This window comes from Dipodomys spectabilis, unplaced genomic scaffold (assembly GCF_019054845.1).
Source record: "Dipodomys spectabilis isolate Male_0828 unplaced genomic scaffold, ASM1905484v1 ptg000024l, whole genome shotgun sequence".
NCBI classification, from domain to species: domain Eukaryota; kingdom Metazoa; phylum Chordata; class Mammalia; order Rodentia; family Heteromyidae; genus Dipodomys; species Dipodomys spectabilis.
In genome coordinates, this window is record NW_024870701.1 from 2,534,093 (window position 1) to 2,554,672 (window position 20,580).

Here is a 20,580-nt window from a genome sequence, read left to right on the forward strand (position 1 = left end):
TATACAAGCTGAAGTTTCCTCTAACTCGCTTAGTTTGTCCCATGCTTTGGACTAGATGGTGTTGTAAGATCTCTTCCAAACATTTGATGAATTAGGCTTTTAATGTACAGCTAGGATGTAAACACACTTTCGTTTGATAACATTTAAGGAGATGAGAAATACCCTACACCATCATGAGATCACACCTGCAGATTGCAGAGGTCCTTTTATTCCCAAATGTTTTCTCATCCAATGGCAGACCATCCCCAAAACAAACTCTAACCAAGAGTTATCACAAGTTTTTTACAAGCACTTTAATTGATCTTTTCATGAAATGTAAAGACAAGATATCTATTTACTCCTTTACTTTAGCAGTATCCAATAGGCAAGAGAGAAAGATGAGAATAAGAGAAAGCAAACAAATACAACCAGATTTTAATATGTAAAATTTGGATGACTTGGTCTTTTATATCACTAGGCTATAAGAATTACCATAGAATGCTTGATACTTTGGGAAAATCATCAGGATTTGAAATTAATTTCTTAGCCTGGAACTTTAGTTTGGCGCATGAAGAATTAAGACTTAACTAAAATCAAATATCCTTTATTAGCCATAATTTCTCTCAGTAAAAATTACTTTGTACTGTTGCCCACCAGTCTTCATCTCCACTCTGAGGTATTGATTCACAATGTGGTGTCATTACTTACCTTTATTTCTAAACTGAAACAAATGAATGTGTTTAAACCCAATTTCATCTGCCACACTTGCCTATAGATCAAGTCAAGAACTAAAAATATGGAAGAATCCTTCCCCCATTCAATTTAATTAAAAATATGTTCCCAGAGAGAGTAGATAAAGAAGAAAAGGTTTAAGGATTCAAGCAAATTGTCAACAGACAATTTTACTCTCCCAAGGACACTTTGCTCTATGGGATGTGTACTTTGATATTTTGGTGTTTTCTACCCAAGTGTTTATTCAATCCTAAAACTCCATTCCTCACCCCTGCTCCTTCTAGCTACATAATCACTCTTTAATTTCTAATCTAAATGCCACCCCTTCCTAGGAATACCCTACATCACCAGGTCACAGATAATTCTGTCTGGTTCCCACTCTCTGGTCACAGAGATGGAAGAGAAGTGACTATTTATGTAGGATGCCATTCATTTCCAGGCTATGATCATATACCTCATACTACAAGTTAAAGAATAAAGAAAAATAAATGCTAACCAGGTGCTGGTAGCTCACATCTGTTTTCCTGGCCACTCAGGAGGCTGAGATCTGAGGATTGTGTTTCAAAGCCAGCCTAGGCAGAAAAGTCTGTGAGACTTTTATTACCAGATATCCAGCAAAAAAGCCAGAAGTGGAAATGTGGTTCAAGTGACCAAGCACTAGCCTTGGGCAAAAAACTCAGGGTCAGCACCCAAGCCGTGAGTTCAAGTCCCAGGACTAGCATACAAAAGAAGATAAATACTGCCTTAGCATAATGAAGGGGAATCATCCCTGAGAAATATTAGAAAGAAATCTTTTAAAGATATTAATAATTATTTAAATATGATTAATATTAAAACATTAGTTCCTTACTTAAGTAAAGAAGAAAAATTAACTGATAAATATCAAGATCTATTTGAAAACTACAACTTTCATTTGGTTGGCTTGAGTTTTGGTTGACGTTCCTAACTACTATGCTTTATCTTTCAAAACTTACAAGTTTCTTATCTTTTTAATCACTGAGGGACAGCCCTCTGTCATAGTTCTATTTTGCAATGAAAACAATTTGATTCCCACCAATATCTACTCTCTCCTTCTTCCATGCTATTTTTATCCAAGTAGCGCCTCTCTCAATTTCAAGAAAAGCTGAACAGGAACAGAGTATAGACCACACTAAATTTTTGTTGTCATCATTAGGATAATTAGCTTTTTCTTTTGTCTTTTTTTGTGAAAATACCATACAGAGGGGTTACAATTACATGGGTAAGGTAATGAGTACATTTCTTATCAAGCATTGTTGCCTCCTCATCCCTTCCCATCCCCCCCCATGCCCACACCCCCACCCCCACCCTCCCAGCCAAAGTTGTAAAGTTCGTTTTTCAACATAACATCTTGTACATCACATTGTTGCAATGGGTCCACCTGTATCCCTATTTAAACAATTTGGCTTTTCCCTTCCCCTCCACAAATTATACAACATCAACTACAGCGAAAACAGGGCTTATACTGTGGGGGAGGGACACACAAAGCAACAAAGAAATATCTTATAAATATGTTAGAAACAATCGCAAGAAAGAAAGAACATTTGAATTCTTATCTTGGGGTTCATTTCGCCTAACATCAACTTATCTGACCTTTTCTGCTTGTCTCAGTCATATACTAGTTATTGCCAATAAGAGAAACCATGGGACCTATGTTTCTTTGGGCCTGGCTTACTTCACTTAATATAATTTTTCCAAGTCTTTTCATTTCCTAACAAATGGGGCAATGTCATTGTGGTATATATACACAATGGAATTTTGTCTTTTTTTCATGGGTGGTAGGAGTGAGGTTCTTATTGGAATCTGAATTCAGGGCCTCATACTTGCTAGGCCAGCACTCTACCATTTGAACCATGTTCTAATCCTTTTTGCTTTCATTTTTTTGGTTGTTGGTTTGTTTTTTTTTTCGGATAGAGTTGTACTTTTTTCCAGGATGGCCTTAGGTAACAAACTTCCTACCTATGCCTCCTGTGAAGCCAAGATTAGAAGAACAAACTACCAGATTAGAGTTAAAAACAAATCTGGTTTTCTGTCTTGCTAATTTTTGTCTGGTCTGGTCTCCTCTTGATCTGCTATCCTCTTGATCTCCACCTACTGAATATCTGGGATTATAGGAATAAACCACTGTTCCCAGAGTGGCTTTCTGTTTTGTTTTGTGGGGTATTTTTTGTGTTTTTAATGGCTTATGAGTTCATCAATGCTAACTTAAGAGACAAAGGCCCTAAATTACAGATTTGGAGATTTTTATTACTTCCCCTTCTCTTGGGATAAAAGTTCTTATTTTACTGTAAGGAAAATAGTTTTCCAGACTGAGTCTCATAGACTGAGATGATCAGATCAAGGTAACTGGCATGTCTATCAGCTCAATTATTTATCATTTCTTTGTGTTGAGGACATTCAAAATCCTCTCATGTAACTATATTAAATAGGCAGTGCTTGTTGTCATAGTTACCAAACTGCACCACAGATCAGAAGTTCTTCCTCCTCGCCAACTGGCCCCTTGCGATGCATTAACTTACCTCTCTCCCTCCCTCCCACACACCCTTCCCAGTCTCAGTGCTGCTTGTTCGTTCATTCTTTCTTTCTTTCTTTCTTGTAACTTTTTAGCCACATCTAGAAGTAAAAATATTTATTTGTCTTTCATGGTGCACATAACATTTTAAAGAAGTTACCTGATGTTTAGAATAGAAACTAAGGGATACATTCTCTCTCCATGTCTCCTAAAAGGGCCAAAAGAATATACATTACAAACAAGTTTCCTCCTCAAAGGGCAATCTTAAGGCATGAAATCCTTTTTGAGAGGAAAAAAAAAAACCTCTAGTTACAGATAGTGGCAATATGAAAATAAGGGCATCCTGGTCAGATGCTAGTGGCTCACACCTGTAATCCTAGCTACTCAGAAGGCTGAGGATCACAGTTCAAAATCAGCCCAGGCAGCAAAAATCTATGAGACTCTTACCTCCCAGTAACCATCAAAAACACAGAAGTGAAGCTGTGGCTCAAGTGGTAGAGTGCTAGCCTTGAGCACAATAAGCTCAAAGACTAGACCCTGAGTTCAAGTCCCAGTACTGGCATAAATAATCTTTTAAAAAACTTTGAAGAAAGTAGATTGGCTTTTTTAATCCATTTTTCCTATCCAAAAGAGCCATTACTACTCATTTATAGACATAAAAACCTAGAATTTTATGGCTGGCTCAGTTTAGTCAAAAGCCTAATTAAAAGTCAAAGTCTTCTCCCTTACTCATTCTCCATCATAACTCTAACCAGAACTACACTGGTTAGCCCTGGCCACACAATGCAGGCTGTGCCAAATTAAGCAGAATAATAATGAGAGTTGCTTTGTATTCAATGGTTAAGTGGTTTGTATGAATTACAAGTCTAAGTTAATGTCCATAATTAAGCTAAAGGTATGTGTTTGTTTCTATATAGAAAAGAACAGAAACCTGAAAAGGTACTAAATTGTTCACGTTTAGACCACTAGAAGCCATGGAGCTAGGAACTGAACTCAAGTCTCCTGACTCCAAACTCCACAATGTCATCACAGATGCTTCATGAGCATCTGATTCCGTTGCTACTTGGGATCTTCCAGCTGGGCAAGTTCTTAGTTCCAGGAATCCATGCTCCATACGCTGATACAGAATAGAGTCTGGCTTCCCAGACTCTATTCCAGTCCAGGAAGCCAGTAGAATGTGGTAGAAGGTTTGCATGGGAAAGCGGTAGAGAAAAACTCAGGTTTTGGAATCAGTCTGGGTTTGAATCTCCAGTCCCTCAATATGTTATCTTAAGAAGTTCCTCCCAAAGCTTCACCTTTCTGTTTATCTAAAGTGGATTCCATATGTCATAGTGTAAGATATGAATCATACACAGACACCAAGGAATATAGACTCCATTATTAGAATAGAAATCAACTACATGTAGCAAGTGAGCAGTAAATGTTAGCAATTGTTGTTACAAAAAGCCAAAATCATCTTTGCTCTACCTGGTACCCACTCGCCCTCCTTAATTTGGTTTTTGGAGAGAACAGGATCACCCTCCATTACCATTCCCCATGTGAGGTATCCTCCTCCTATACTTCCTATTCAGTGAGAAACTCATCAGAGAGATCGCTCTGCAGCTGGAATTTATCCGCTATAGTCATCTCAAATCTTTGTCGCATAAACACGTGTCACAAAGCTAAGTCATTTTGTAATATATACTGTCAGCTCATCGGGGAATTCAAATGCAAACATTTTTAAACATGTTGGTTAAGGTTCTTCTTGCTATCCTGCATGGAGCAGGTTCTAAAGAACCTGATCCGTGTTTCTGACTAACTTCATACTTGGAGGGAGGAGCTAAAAATCTCTAAAATCAGTCATGCAGTATACCTCCCCTGTCCTCTCCACGGAGTATTGCTTCTAATGCACCAGCGCCAACACACACCACTGCCATCGTCAGAAGCTCATAACCATGTAAGAATGTGGCCCTTTTCGGCTATTACAGGGTTCTGTATCATCCACCCCCATAGAGTCTATATATGACATCTCACTTCAGTTCCAAAGCATTTCTGTTTGCTGACATCAGAAAAATAAGCCATTTATAGAAAGAATTCCTCTGAGCCCAGAATTCTTGTGGAGAGCTTCCTCCTCTTCAGGTGGTAATTTGGGACTAGTTTTGTTTTTGTTTTTGTTTTTTGAACTTTGTGCTTCATCCTCACCTGAGCATTGGTTAGTCTAGAAATAGGCAGCAAATGTTATTATATCTTCCCAAATCTCTACTTTAGAAGAATCATCCGAGGTCAATACCAAAAGCTTAAATGACCTCCAAAAAAATCTCAGATTAATCACATGTTGGCATCACTTGGAAAACTTTTAACAAACATGGTCCAAAGCCCACCTAAATTCAGTTGGATGAGGATCTGAGTTGGCAAGTTAAAAGGTCCTTTGAGGAACCAATCTTAACTCAGACTTCGTGTCTTAGTTAATGTTCCTTTTAGGCTTGTCTTGATCTCAGAAATACAGTGTATTCTCTTCCCCTGAGATGTATTGACAACCTTGCCTACCCACCTTAAAAAATAATCCAAAAAGTCCATTCTCAGTAGCTCTCTGTGTACACACTTCCTATGCTTTGATTAAACTGCTATTTCCAGCAGTTTCCTATAAATAAAAAGTACAAAGCCAGAGAAAACCAAAAAGCTAAATGAAAGAAGCTGTCTCCCTAGTTTTTTTCCTTTCCAAAAGCAGAAAGTACAAGTTCCTTTCTCTTCCCCTGTATAACTGAATCTCTTCTTCTTCCTGTCTGAATTCTGATTTCTGAATTCCTCTATGGGAAATCTACAGGGTGCCAGTTAGTATTCCAACTCGAAATGAGAGACAGTCAAGACTGCTTCCTTCCTCAACTTTTTTTTAAATTGTGAATATGCCATACAGAAGGGTTACAATTACATGTGCAAGGTAATGAGTACATTTGTTATCAAGCATTGTTGCCTCCTCCTTTGTTTCCCCTTCCCATCCCTTCCCATCTCGCCCCGCCCCCAGTTTCCCCCTTTCCCACTCCCCCACCCCTGGCCAAAGTTGTGAAGTGCGTTTTTCGACATAACATCTTGTATATCTCATTGTTGCAATGGGTCCACTTGTATCCCTATTTAAACAATTTGTTTTTTCCCTTCTCCTACACCCTGACAACAACAACAACAACAGAAAAAAAGTTGAAGCCCAAACTACCAAATGTTAGAAAAAGGAGGCCTAAAACACTTGTGTTTTACTGGGTTTTGGATTTTTCTCTCAGAAATGCACCCAGGTTTTCCTAACCATCCACTGAACATCTCAGAAAACATGAATATGTTTCCTTTAAAAACCATGCATATTGAAGGATGAAGGGTGCTGATGTTCACAACTTCCTTTGAAAAGCATCCCAAAACATGGACTGATAAATAGATGGAGAAGAAAAAATAGCAAGGTAAAATCCTGTGCACGTTCAATGTACAATGTTTTCAATGTCTCAATATGTTTCAAACTTCTTCACAAAAATATAGGGGAGAATATTTTGGAGGACAAGTTGAATGAGTCTCAAACATAAGAAAGAAATAAGCCCAGGAGCAAAAAGTCCAAGCTTTGTGATGCCATTCTTATGAAAGTCAAGAATAGTGCAATCAAGAACTCTAATAACAACAGATGCTGGAGGGGATGTGGACAGAAGGGAACCCTAATGCATTCTTGGTGTGAGTGTAAACTTGTTCAACCACCTTAGAAAGTAGTACGGAGGTTCCTCAAAAGACTCCACATAGATCTCCCCTATGACCCAGAAATCCTACTTCTGGGCTTTTCCCCAAATGATCACAAACAAGACCATACTAAAGCTAGCAGCACAACTATGTTTATTGCAGCATTATTTACCATAGCTAAGATATGCAAGCAACCCAGATGCCCCTCAGTAGATGAATGGATCAAGAAAATGTGGTATATGTACACAATGGAATTCTATGCCTCCATCAGAAAGAATGACATTGCCCCATTTGTTAGGAAATGGAAAGACTTGGAGAAAATTATATGAAGTGAAGTAAGCCAGGCCCAAAGAAACATAGGTCCCATGGTTTCCCATATAACTAGTATATGTCTGGGACAAGCAGAAAAACTCAGATGATGTTAAGCGAAATGAATTCCAAGATAAGGACACAAGCGGTTTTTTCTTTCTTGCTATTGTTTCTAACGTATTTATAAGGTACCATGTGACTTTTTTTTGGGGGGGGGGTCCGGTTATGGGGCCTAAACTCTGGGCCTGGGCGCTGTCCCTCAGCTCTTAAGCTCAAGGCTAGCACTCTACCACTTGAGCCACAGCACCACTTCTGGTTTTTTTTTTCTTTTTGCTTATGTGGTGCTAAGGAATCAAACCCAGGGCTTCATGCATGCAAGGCAAGCACTCTACCACTGAGCCACTTTCTCGGCCTCACCATGTGACTTTTTTTGATGCTTTGTATGTCCCTCCCCCACGGTATAACCCCTATTTTCACTGTATTTGATGTTGGTATAATTTGGGGAGGGGAAGGGAAAAAACAAAATGTTTAAATAGGGATACAGATTGACCCATTGCAACAATGTGATGTACAAGATGCTATGTTGAAAAAAAAGAACTTTATAATTTAGGCGGGAGGGGTGGGGTGTAGTTGAGGAGGTGGGAGAGACAGGATGGTAGAGGAAAAACAAAAGAGGAGGCAACAATGCTTGATAAGAAATGTACTCATTACCTTGCTCATGTAACTGTAACTCCTCTGTACAGTATTTTCACAATAAAAAAAACTTATTTAATAAAAAAGAACAGTGAAATCATCTATTGGTACAGAAATTCAAATAGTGTACACTTCAGGGAGGAAAAATATTGACTGGAAAAATATGAGATAGTCCTCTGCAGTGCTGAGAATGGACTATACCTTGAGATATATATACATATATATATATATATACATATATAAAATGATAGACTTCAAAATCAGTGAGCCATACTCTTAAAATCTGTGAGTTTCATTGCAGAATGTCTCAATTTAATTTTCCTATGAATAGTCATACAAGTTTGATTAACTTTTTCAAAAACTTTATCTTATTCATCTGGTACCCAATTCTACAGCAAAGCAATCCTTAACCATACATAGATCAACTCCGACATGCTCTGTCCTAAATTCACACCTCTTTTTTCAAAATCTGCTACAGAACAGACATCAGAATGTTAGCTAAGGCTAACATTTGCACCCATTTGATAAAATAGTGTAACAGCAAGAATAATGTAACATAGCAGGTCTCAGCACAAAGAAGATACTTTTCTTAACTTTTTCCACCCTAAATACTTATGCTGTTAGAGCAGTCTGTTCTGATATCAGATGTATCTGCCCCCATACATACTGGGTCATGTACTGTTTCACTGTCTTTCTCTTCCTTTGCACTATTTATTAATAAATAACTTCCTGATTTGAGAGGGGGGGAAGAGAGAGAAGGAGTGCTTTAGCAGGTACCTGTGGCTCACACCTATAATCGTTGCTACTCATAAGGCAGAGATCTGAGGATCACAGTTGGAAGCCAGCCGGGGCAGGAAAGTCTGTGAATCTCTTATCTCCAAGGAAGCACCAAAAAAGCTAGATGGAGCTTAGGCTCAAATGGTAGACTTGAACGGAAAAAAGCTCACTCAGGGACAGTACCCCACCCAGGATTGGTGTGTATGTGTTTACACACACACACACACACACACAAAGAGTTGCCTATCTGCAGCCTCCTGAGACCTAACAGCTCTTTTCTGAAACAACATTCTTATGAAGACAGCATCAAAGTCAAAGGTAATTCCACCTTTTAATGTAGAGATTAAATATCCCAACTTTTAAATTTGAGATTAAATGTAGAAGGAGAGCAGAGAGATGAAAGAAGAAATAAGTGTAGCCCCAGGCACAATCAAGTGGCAGCCTGTGATATTCTTTGTGCTGTGCTGGTTTTTGCTCAGCCTTTACAGAGAGAACAAGAGCCTTGTTGCTGTTTTCTTACTCTGTCACCTTAAGACTTCGCCATTTCCCCCCTAATGAAGCAGATGCTCCAGTTCTTCAAGAGGGCTCTGCGCAACTGAGTCAGGCTGCACAGGAAGGCAGCGGAGGAGCACCATATCCATCAGGATTCTTCATCTAAAACTTCTAATGATATGCCATAAGATCCTAAATAGGAGTCAAATCAGATCATGTGGGGGTAAGGGATGTGCAGGTCCTGGGACTTGAACTCGGGGTCTGGACACTGTCCCTGAGTTCAAGACTAGTGCTCTACCACTTGAGCCACAGCTCCACTTCTGGCCTTCTGGTTGTTAATTAGAGTGAGTTAAGTCTCACGGACTTCCTTGCTCAGGCTGGCTTTGAACCGCAATTCTCAGGTTGCAGCCATAAGCCACCAGCACTCAGCTAGATCATTTTTATTAATGTCTCATTCTGAAATACAAAGTAAATAAGGATAGTAGATAATACATGATATGAATACCAACTTAGAAACTGTGCTGGTTTTAGCTTTCCCTTAATGTCACCATACCTCATGAGGAGATGGGATTTAGTTTGGCTAACAGTTTTGGACATTTCAATCCATGACCCTTTGGCCCCATTGCTTTCGGTCTGTGGTGCCAAGTACATCATGGTGGAGAGCATAGCCAAGGAAACCTGTTCACCTATCACCAGGTACAAAACAGAAAGAAGAAGAGACTGGCTTTCCATGGTCATCTTTCAAGAGTGGAACCCCAATGACCTAAAAGCCTCCCATTATTCCCCCATCTCAAAGTTTCCACCACTTTGAAATTGTTCCAAGTGATTGGGATCAAGACTTCAACATATAGATCTTAGGGTAACATTCCAGAGTACAATTATAGCAGAGATGTGGCACTTTATAAATGTCCAAACACTCTAAAGGGGCTTAATACCTTTAGGAACCATCTGATATTTCTCTTATTATCTCATATCCTTCAGCATTCTGGGTAGCCTCAAAGTTCTTTCACTTAAATCTTAAACAGCTTGAAAAGTAGGCTGTATTTCAATGTAAAGCACAATTCCAAATCAGTATTTACAGGGGAAAAAAACCTTTAAGCTTTTCCATTCCTTAGGGGAAGAGAGAAGTTAATGAAAATTCTTAATTCTTTGCCTGAATACAAAAAAGGTTTGAAGATATTTTGATATGGGAGGGGGGGGAAATCCCCTGAAGGGAAATTTTATATTTGCACCACAGGAACAAGATGAATATGATCAACCTCTACCAAATTATGCCTCATTCAGCTTCTTGGTGGTTTTAGTAGGCAAAGCATGACCTCAGATTATCTACTACGAAAAATTCCTTAAAATTCCAAGATGATCAGTATAGTTGTTAGGCGGTACACTGAGCTGAATTGCCAAATTCAGAGCAGCCAATAGCAAAAGTCAACGAACATAGGAGATAAGCCAAGGCAGATGCTGCACTCTCCTAGGCAGGAAACAGTTTTTATTCCCCCCCCCCCCCAGAACAAGACAGATGTGGAGTTCATGTCACAAAGGTTCCTACAGAACAGAAAAGCCCAGGCATTAGTGGAAGAAAGTGCTCCATTTGGGAAAGTATAAAGAACTGAGTCAGTATAAAGCAATGTATTTAAGGTTTCCTCTTTTCCTCTTTCCAGTAAGGGAGTCAAGATGAAGATCTCAGGTTAAAAGGGCTGGTGAACACAAGCACTTGAGCTAAAGATGTAGCTCTGTGTAAGAGCCTGCTGGTCAGGGCGCCTAAGGCCTTGAACTTAACTCCTTCCACCAACTGCAGACTACAGTATACTGTCTCAGCACCAAGTCTAACATGGAGAAGGCAGCCTTCCCCAATGAGGGGCACCACTTGAGGCCTTTGTAATTGGCTTGTGGTGTGGGCCAAAAGATCTCACACAAAGATTGTTTTCCCGGAAGTGGACTTTGAAAATATTCCATTTTGTTAATTTCCCACTTTTATATTTGAGTTATGAAAGAAATTCACTTTTAAGTTTGGAAAGAGGAAAATAGATGACAGACAGGTAAATAGATAGATCGTAGATGGTAATTAGATGATTAGACAGATAATAGAGCATATATGTGAAATATAATTTTTCCCAAGAAAGTAAAACTTATATTGAAACCACACGTTCTTACAGAAAGCCAAATCTAAGGAAAGTTGAACTTAAGTAATAATAAAATTAGTCTGAATGAAAAACAAATTGGAGGGGCTGGGAAGGTGGCTCAGTGGTAGAGCGCTTGCTTTGCATGCATGAGGCCCTGGATTCGATTCCTCAGCACCACATAAACAAAGAGAAAAAAGCCGGAAGTGGCACCGTGGCTCAAGTGGTAGAGCCTTGAGCTGAAGAGCTGAGGAACAACACCCAGGCCCAGAGTTCAGGCCCCATGACATGACCCCCAAAAAAAAACAAATAAACAAATTGGAAAGGTAGCCAGTTGTTTAAAACAAAACTTAGTTCTTTAAACAACATTAATAATATTGAAGGCTGGATGCAGTAGTTCAAGCATGTCATTCTGGTAACTTGGAAGATAGAGCTCAGGAAGATCACAGTTCAAAGCCAGCCTATGCAAATAAATTTCAAAACCCTATCTCAATCGACATGGTGGATCACACCTGTCATCCCAGCATGGGATGGGAGGCATGGATAGGAAGATCACCATCTGAGGCCAGCCCCAGGAGAAAACATGATACCCTACCTGAAAAAACAACTCAAAAAGCAAAAGTGGGCCAGGTCCCGTGGCACATGCCTGTAATCCTAGTTATTCAGGAGAACTAAAGTTCAATACCAGCCAGTACAGAAAAATCTACATGACCCTATGTCCACTTAACCAGTAAAATGCCAGATTGGAAGCATGGCTCAAGTGGTATAGCAAAGAAGTCATTAAGTAGAAGGCCCTAAAACCCTGGTACCAGCCAAAAAAGGCAAGGGCATGGGGAGGCTCAAGCCAACCAATTTGACAACATAAAGGAAAATTCATCAACAAATACAATTATCAAGGCTGTCAAAAGAGAAAAAAATCTGAATACCATGATATTCATTAGCAAAACTAAATCCATTATTTAACTTTACAAACATAGTATACCTAGACCAAAATAGTTTTGCCAAACAACTCTCCCAATACTTAATGAAGAAAGCTATTTAGCAAAAAATACCAATAGAAACCTTCTTTCCAAAGAATATAGGGAACACTTTCTATTTTTCTGGAACCAACAAAATATTAATCCAAAGCATGAAAATTACAGGCCTAAATAGGAAATATAAAGAATAGCAAGCCTTAGAGGAAACCTACATTACTATAACCTTGGGGGGAAAGGCACAAAGAAAATTTATCCATTTCTAGATTTCCAAGCTTATTTGAATATAGGTTTCAAAGTATTTCCTTATGGTGGTACATGCTACTTGGGAAGAAGAGCTAGGGGAATCACAGCCCAAGACCTGCGTGGCAAAAGCAGAAGAACCTATCTGGAGGGGAGGGGGACTAAAAAGCAAAAAGGACTATGACTGGGGCTCTGAATTCAATCCCTAATACTATGAACAAAAATATATATATATTAAAATAAACCAAACAGACAAATACACATAGAAAATCACTGCATGTATTTTAAAATTACATGTGCAACAATAGAGCGATAAAATGATAACGAACACTTGCCTGTTCTGGGAAGGGGGGTTAATGAGACAGACATTATGTGATATGCAAAAGTGGTATGTTCAGGCTGGTATCCATAGTATAGTTCTGAGCATGTGCTCTTCCTCAAGAGAATTCCTCATACAAATCAACCCAACAGTGATCCAGACCAAATACATGGTGCTAAGACACAAGGCATAGTGACCATTAAACTTCACTGTTACTCCAAAGATTTGAATCAAGTCCAGTAAGTACTGACAATCATAGTATGTTTATTCTGAGACCGAATCTCTCTATGTAGCCAAAACTGGCCATGAACTTGTGATCCTCCTTCTTCAGCCTCCCGTGTGCTGGGATTTCTAGCATGCACCACCACACCTGGATAGCCATCATTTCTTGCCATCTTGAAGGGTAATCGGCTGCTGCCTTGATCTCTGCAAGAGCAGAATGCCCATGCCCAGATTTCAAAGCAGCCAAAGACAAATGATGCAATTCACCATCCTCCACACTTCAAATGCAAATAGTGTTTGAAAAGGATGAATGAACTCATATCCAGTCAATACTACTTAGAAGATGCAAAACCACAATGACTTAGTAAAAGTAACAAGCACTTAAGAATCAGGAAAATAAAACTTCCTGTTCATCCCTTTTCTACAGTAAAGACAAACAAGCATCAGAAAATGGGTGTAAGGGGTGGGATGGAGTCAAGGGGAGAGGGGGAGACCAATGAAGAAAAGAAGGGAGTAAGAACACAGTCAAGAATTCAATGACTAGGGGCTGGGAAGGTGGCTCAGTGGTAGAGTGCTTGCCTTGCATGCCTGAGGCCCTGGGTTCGATTCCTCAGCACCACATAAGCAGAAAAAGCTGGAAGTGGCACTGTGGCTCCAGTGGTAGAGCGCTAGCCTTGAGCTGAAGAGCTGAGGGCCAGTGCCCAGGCCCAGAGTTCAGGCCCCATGACTGGACCAAAAAAAAAAAAAAGAATTCGATGACTATCCTACAAAATTGAGAAGAGTAAGGGAAGAAGTAAGTACAAAGAAGGATGGATGAGAATGTTTGAAAGGGGTGACATTACTCAAGATGCATTGTATTCATAAAGAGCTTTGGTAAATGACAACCCCTTTGTACAACTACTTAAAGATCTTTTCTAAAAATATGAAAAAATTGTTGTCAATTGTTACAGGTTTAACATTCTGAGAGCTCTAAATTTTGGAATTGTTATATATTTTCATATTCCTTCTGCATATGCCCAAGACTTGTTCTTTATCTTACTGAAGAGCATTTGTCTTAGGCAGGTCACAATATATGATTATTCCAGATTAAGGAATTAGCAGAAGTGCCAGGTGCTGATGGTTTATGCCTGTAATCCCATCTACTCAGGAGGCTGAATCTAAGGATCACAGCTCAAAGCCAGCTGGGACAGGAAAGTCCATGAGATTCATCTCTCCAATTAACCACCAGAAAACTGGAAGTAGAGCTGTGGCTCAAAAATGGTAGAGCGCTAGCCTTGAACAGAAAAGCTCAGAGACAGAGCCCAGGCCTTGAGTTCAAGCCCCATTACTGTTAAGAAGAAAAGAAAAGGAAAGAAAGAAAAAGAAAAGAATTTAGCAGAAGCATTGCTAAGTCAAAGGATTGTTTTGAAAGCAACCTGCTTATTCTAACCAAGTATTTTAACAGCGTGGTGAAATTACTGAAGAAATGGAGACAATTGTATAACACTATGTACTTTTGGTGAAATGGAGAGTCCAATCCAAATTAAAGGTCTAATTGAAGTGGAATGAGAGGTTTGCAGGCAAAGAAACAGAATGTAGAGTTTTAAACTGCTGCTCTCCCAAGTTGTTGGCACAGGAATTTTAGTAATGTGTCCTCACCTTGTGACTAAAGCCTAAAACCTGATATTCCAACACACCCTCAGCACACAACCATCAATGGACACGCTCCTCATCAGGCAGATGCTTCTTTACCACAGCAATCATACTCTTTACACTTGATAGCCTCCTCCATCACTGGGGTTTTGAAGCCAGACATCTTGATAAATACTGGATTCCAGGGCCACATACAGAGTCTGTATTTCACTGATAAATCGCTGACTTCTCAAATGAAATGAGATTGGTCAAGGACAGGCCCTTGTAGCTCTACCTCAAAACCACCTTAGGCTCCATTCCATTGAACTCTAGAGGCAATCTTTTGCCATAGTTAGTTCAACCGACAAGCAGTGTGGTCCCATTTGCCATTCTCCAATGAGGTCAACAGGGCTGACCATGCACACAGTGAAAGAGCTAGCTCCCTAACATGCCAAGTCTTATAGTCAAAGATCACAAGTTCAATTAACCACATTAACATAAGCACATGTTAAAGTTTCTGTACGTTGTTTAAACAAGTTAGACATCTGTTGTCTATTCACAGCTGAGTGTGTGCCTTTCACTGGTTCCTTGTTTAGGCCATGCTTTATTGATATCCAATACAGGCTCATCCTTAACAAGGGGACAAACATGGTGTGTAGTTATGTGTAGAAGAGATACACATCAAAAACCAAGCCAGCAGGCTTAGCAACAAGTCTACCCTTCATAACACCTGAAGGACAGATTTGGATACAAAATTCTCCACTTCCTTGGAGTTCCTCAACAGGAAACTGGTAGTAGGGTGACAGCCAGGCCTTTGTCATCAGACAACCTGTCACCAGACCTTCCCCTTTTCTCATTCCTGGCTCTGTCCTCAAGGATAATCTACATAAACCTGTAGACTTCTCAGCATACTGTCCAAACCCAATCCACAATAGGAAAATGGTTACTCCTGTCCCCCTGTACCAGTTTGGGTCTTAAATATCTCCCAAGGGGCCATTTATCTTGGCCAGCTTCCCAGATGATAGGAAGGGATGGGATTTTTAAGAGATGGAGCATACTGGAAGGAAGTTAAGTCACTGGAAATGTGCCCTTGGAGAAGATAGCAATCCCCACTCCCTCCTGCCATATGCTTCCAGACCACTATGTGGTAAACAGTTTTCTTTGCCTACATGTTCCTGCCATGATGATGTGCTTGCCTCCATACAGACCCAAGGCAACAAGGCCAAGTCACCATAGACTGAAACCATGAATAAACATAGACCTATCTTCTTTATGAAGGTGATTGTTTCAGGCCTTATGTCCCTGTGTCAGAAAGCTCACTAACACACCATCCTTTAGGCCTCGGAAGCCACAGACAGTGACAATCCTACCTGGAGTAAAGTTCCAGAGAAATGAACCACAGGTTTTTATCACCTAGATTTCTTAACTTCTATGTAGGGATGTGGCCAGATGTGAACCAGAACAGAGCCCAGAACAAAAGACTCTTGCAGAATTAAATACTAGTCTGAACACAAAGAACTGCTCCAAGATTAGGGTTTGAAATTCATGTTCTTTATCTGTGTTAATCTAGTATACTATGAGGCTACTGGAGATGGTTCTTACAGTACAGCTTTTAAGAAACTGATGCAATGCTTGATAAGAAATGCACTCATTACCTTGCCCATGTACGGCATTTTCACAATAAAAAAAAAAAGAAACTGATGCAGATAATGGCCAAGGAAATTTATAATAAGGTCACTGAAGACTGAGGTACAGCTCAGTGGTAGGACATTTGCTAAGAATGTGAGCCCTGGGTTCCATACCTCCCCCCAAAATGTCATTGAATTTATTTATAAAATTCGTCTTAACAGTGTGTTGGTGGCTCATGCCTGTAATCCTAGCTAATAAGGAGGCTGTTCAAAGCTAGCCCCAGGCAAAAAAATCTATGAGACTCTTATCTCTAATTCACCACCAGAAAATTGGGAGTAGAGCTGTGGCTCAACATGGTGGAGCATTAGCCTTGAATAAGAAAGCTCAGGAATAGTGCCCAAGCCCTGAGTTCAAGCCCAAGGCCAAAAAAAAATAATCTATCTCAATGCTGGACAAGAAAAAGGAAGAAGCAACAATGCTTGATAAGGAATGCACTCATTAACTTGCCCATGTAATTGTCACCCCTCTCTATGGTATTTTCACAATAAAAAAAAAAAAGAAATGTACTCATTACCTTACTCATATAAATGTAACCCCTCTGTACAGCATCTTTACAATAAAATACTGTTTTAAAAAAAATCTATCGCTAATACAGGGTATTTCCTAATTTTATAATAGATCTAAATATTGCATCTCCTAAAAGCAAAAGAGTGCAACAGCTTTAGAGTTGAAAATATAAATCTTAATTTATGATAAAAAAAAAATTTACTCATTGCCCAGTATCTTAACAAGATTAAAAAAAAAGAAGAAGAAGGAAAGAAAACCCAGCAGTTTTCTGCAGGAGTATCAATTCTGTGGCCAATTCATCATTTTTCAAGAGCAATTTACATAATAAAAGGGAAATGTTTCATATTTAAGATGATCAGAAAAACAGCAACTAGAAGCAGAGTAAAGTGGAGAAGCAGATTCTGAATCAGCTTATCTGATTCTGTGTTCTGTAATTACCAGGACAAGCATTAGCATCTTTGGAACATTGGTTCAAAAGACACTCCCTGCTAGCTTAGTGAATGCTCCTCAAGCCAACTACCAATTTGAAATTTGTTACAAGACAACTTCTTCAAAGGGTAACTTAGCATATTCTACTACCTTAAACCAACCTTTAGGAGTTCTGAGTTCAATGAGAAAAAAGTAAATTGAAGCAACACTTTTTAAACTTTATATGGAAATATATGCTCACAAATGCAAAGCACAAGGAATTTTCATAAACTAGCACCCAGGATCAAGAGACAGGGCACCCCAGAAACCTAATCTGAGCTTTCTTGTGGTAACCAGTCTCTTAGCTTCTAACATCTAGCTTTACTTTGCTTATTCTTGTATTTTAGGCATGTAATAATCATTTGTGTTGTAGTTTTATAGCAAATTGTTCATTTCTATTGCTGTGCAGTGTTCTGTGAAGTTTATCAAGTCTACATGTTTGTGTAGTTTTAAGTTGGAGGTCATATATAAGCTGATGCTTAGCAAAATGAACCCCAAGATAGGGACACAAGTGGTTTTATCCTTCTTGCTGTTCTTTTTAATGTACTTATAATGTACCATGTGATTTTTTTTTGTTTCTTTGTATGTCCTTTCCCAATGGTATATTCCCCATTGTCACTGTATTTGATTCCGGTGTCCTGAATCTTGTATATACATCTTTTCTAATTTGGAGAGGGGAAGGGAAATAACAAAATGCTGAAATAAGGATACAGGATGACCCATTGTAAGAACGAGATGTACAAGACACTACGTTGAAAATGAACTTTACAACTTTGGGAGGGGAGGGAGGAGTTAGGAAGGTGGGGAAGGAAGGGATGGTAAGGGAAAAGCAAAGGAAGCGGTAACAATACTCAATAGGAAATGTACTCATTACCTTACACATGTAACTGTAACCTCTCTGTACAGAATATTTACAATAAAAATATATATATGAAAAAAAGCTGGGGATCATAATTTAGAATGCTGCTACAATATTCCAGAATTATCTTCACAAAAGACACATGAACCGTTCCATTAAGCAAACAGCTATGTAGAAATGCAAAGTCATAGAAAGGCCTATCTTCAGCTTTGGTAGGTAATGCCAGTTTTCCAAAAAGGTTGTGCCCATTTACTATTTAAATGGGAGTTCCCCTAATCTCCTGATTTCACAGGCTTCAATGGTCAGTGTCTGTATGAATCTCTCTCTACAGCTGACACAGAGTGAAGGGAGTAGTGGGAAGATACCACCTGACCTAAGGCAGAATGGGTGAATAGAAATTCTTATTCCTACCTACAAATGAGGAGGAAGCCAAGTGCCCCAAAGCTCCAACAGCCAATGACACAGCCTGAGTTTATTCTAAGACCTAGTCTAGCCTCAGGGGATCCTCATACATGCTTGGACCACAGCTATTTGTAAACTGACTAACTGCCTCGGTGAGGAACAAGAAATAGAAATTCACTACACCTATTTATTATTTCATGAAAATGAGGGGGGAAATTGGGTCTGTTCCTCAGTAGACCATATTCCTAACCAAACTCCTACCTGGGATGTGTTCTTAGAAATCTCTAATAAGTGTAAGCTCCGCACAAATAATATGTGGCACCACAGGAAATATACATACTTGCCCAACCCCATGGAACACAGGAAAGGAGAATTTTTACTTTAATATAAAAACTAATTTCTAAATAGTTGAAGATGTCTCAATATCATTTGCTTCAAGTGGTACTAATAAAAATGTCAGTGGCTGATGCCTGTATAACCCTAGTTGCTCAAAAGACAGACCTGAGGATTGAGGTTCAATGTCAATTTAGGCAGACAAATCTGAGAGATTCTTATCTCCAATTAACCTGTACAAAACTAGAAGTGGAGGTATGGCTGAAGTGGTAGAGCACCACTATGAGCAAAGAAGCTAAGCAAGAATTCACAAAGCCTTGAGTTCAAACACTGGTACTGGTACTAGCACGTGTACACATGTACACACACATACACACACACACAAAGATATTCAAATGATATCCATAGAATTGCTTAAGATACAAGAAAAAGCATATTTAGTCTATGTGTTCAAAGGGACATCAACTATATAAGCACAAAAGAAAAAGTTGCACCTGTGGTAACGTACATAGTCCATGGTATGCCTGGAACTGAAACAAAAGTGAAAACAACTTCCCTAGAAAGTGCTAAATTGACTTCTTAGGTAAAGGCCTATAACCAAGGAAAGCGTTGTGTTCCTGGGGAACTAGAAATGGCCCTGAATGGCTAGCATAGAAGGTTAAGAGGAGGAAACAGGGACACTAACGGGAAGGGGCTAGCTCACTAAGAGCCCTGTACCCTTCATTAAGGACTTTAATCTTTATCCTACCAAAACTAAGTAGAAGTTTGTTCAATGTAACATCCCAACAGTTTCGAATAATCAAGAGAAAACAAGGTGTGTACAGTTGAGGAACCCTCAAATTCTAGCAAAGTCTTTATTGTTAAGACTAGCCACAAGAAGACCACACTAAAGCTACCAGCACAACAATGTTTATTGCAGCATTATTTACCATAACTAAGATATGGAACCAACCAAGATGCCCCTCAGTAGATGAATGGATCAAGAAAATGTGGTATATATACACAATGGAATTCTATGCCTCCATCAGAAAGAATGACATTGCCCCATTTGTTAGGAAATGGAAAAACTTGGAAAAAATTATATGAAGTGAAGTAAGCCAGGCCCAAAGAAACATAGGTCCCATGGTTTCCTTTATTTGCAATATCTAGTATATGTATGAGTCAAGCGGAAAAGGTCAGATAATGTGATGTCAGGAAAATGAACCCTTAGATATGTATTTTAATGTTTTTTTCTTTCATGCATGCGTTTCTAACGCATTTATAAGATTATCTCTTTGTTGCTTTGTATGTCCCTCCCCCACAGTATAACCCCTGCTTTCACTATATTTGATGTCAGTATAACTTGTGGAGGAGATGGGGAAAAACCAGTTGTTTAAGGATACAGGTGGACCTGTTGCAACAAAGAGAAGTACAAGTTGTCATGTCCAAAAGGAGCTTTACAACGTCGGTGCGGGAGGCGGGGGAAGGATTGGGATTGGGGGGGAGGGGGAGGCTGGGAAGGGATGTGAAGGGTAAACCAAAGGAGGAGGCTGCAATGCTTGGTAAGAAATGTATGCATTATCCTGCCCATGTAATTGTAACCCCTCTGTACAGTATGTTCACAAATAAAATTAAATTAAATTAAAAAAAAAAAGACT